The following is a 1153-nucleotide window of genomic DNA, read 5'->3' as shown; positions in this document are numbered from 1 at the left end:
ACACACACTGATCTATGGACACGTTCATGTGTTTCTAACAGAACCAGGCTGTTATCAGCCTGCACTAACATGATGTCACACACACTGAATGTAACAGTGACAGTTTACATCATCACACAATCAGCTGTGATTGTTTCACTGTCATCAAACGAGTCAACAGGAAGTAGAATCAATAGAAACCAATCATTTACTGACAGCATGTCTGATGGAAATAAGTGCAGATTATGTATGAAGTCTAACTGCACACAGTAACTGTGTTACAATAAGGACTTAACAGCGCCCTCTGCTGGAGTGTTTCAGTACTGCGTTAACTAGAATACACCACCTCCTCCTCACACCACCTGCTACAGCTCTACTCTTCTATGACTACAGTCATCCACAGCACTGATGTGAGGTCACATGGTTCATATGTAAGGAGCACAGCTGACCTCAGGTCAGTTTAATGACTGTGAGCAGCAGCTGTGTTATTGTCACTGTGACAGGGAGACACTCTCAGACACAGCGCTCATGTCAGCTTGTTCTCATGCAGGAGGATCAGGAGCTCCATGTTTGTCTTTCTGTTTGAATCATGATGTGTTTGTGCCATCAGAGTCTGTCATGAGTACTCAGGGTTTCACAGCAGCTCTTCTGGATGCTGACGAGGACTCCAACCTCATGTTTCACCTCTCTGAGCTTCTGATGTCTGTGAACACTCGTGTTTCTTCTCTGGGCTCATCTGGACAAAAACACCTTTCTGTGTTTGGCTGCAGCCTCATTCTGACTGACAGGAAGTGTGTTATCCATGAGCTGCACTTCTGTGAGGAAGTTTCCTGCTGTGTTTCCTGTCTGTGGACAAACACGAGTGTTCCAGCTGAGGACTTGGTTCCTTCCACCTGTCCATACAGGACATCACGCTGTCTGCAGCTCTGTAAATGCAGCTCCAGGTCCTTCCACGTGCTGCTCTGTATTTGTGCAGTTTGTAGTGTGTCCTGGGAAACGTAGCACACATGGTGTTCTTCTGCTGTTTCCTCCTTTCACTGAGTGTGAAACACTGACGCTGTGCTGTTGTTCACAGAGGGGAGCTGATTCTAGCTGCAGCTGGACTCTGTCATCTAACTGAATGTGTTGGTGCTGATCACGGGGCTCTGAGGGGGGAGCAGCAGGAGGACTCTGG

The 1153-nt window shown here is 47.4% G+C and overlaps 1 protein-coding gene across 1 annotated transcript in view; it reads right to left on the bottom strand.

Annotated features, from left to right (window-relative positions):
* Positions 1–1153, bottom strand: part of LOC309702411 (protein NLRC3-like) — a 25681-nt gene continuing 24528 nt past the window's right edge. Inside the window, exon 11 of the mRNA XM_082527129.1 lies at positions 1–1153. This exon is cut by the window's right edge and continues 2257 nt beyond it. The gene's annotated coding sequence lies outside the window, so the exon portion shown is untranslated.

This window comes from Aulonocara stuartgranti, assembly GCF_965226115.1.
Source record: "Aulonocara stuartgranti genome assembly, chromosome: 3".
NCBI classification, from domain to species: domain Eukaryota; kingdom Metazoa; phylum Chordata; class Actinopteri; order Cichliformes; family Cichlidae; genus Aulonocara; species Aulonocara stuartgranti.
This window is presented reverse-complemented; position numbering and strand designations above follow the sequence as displayed.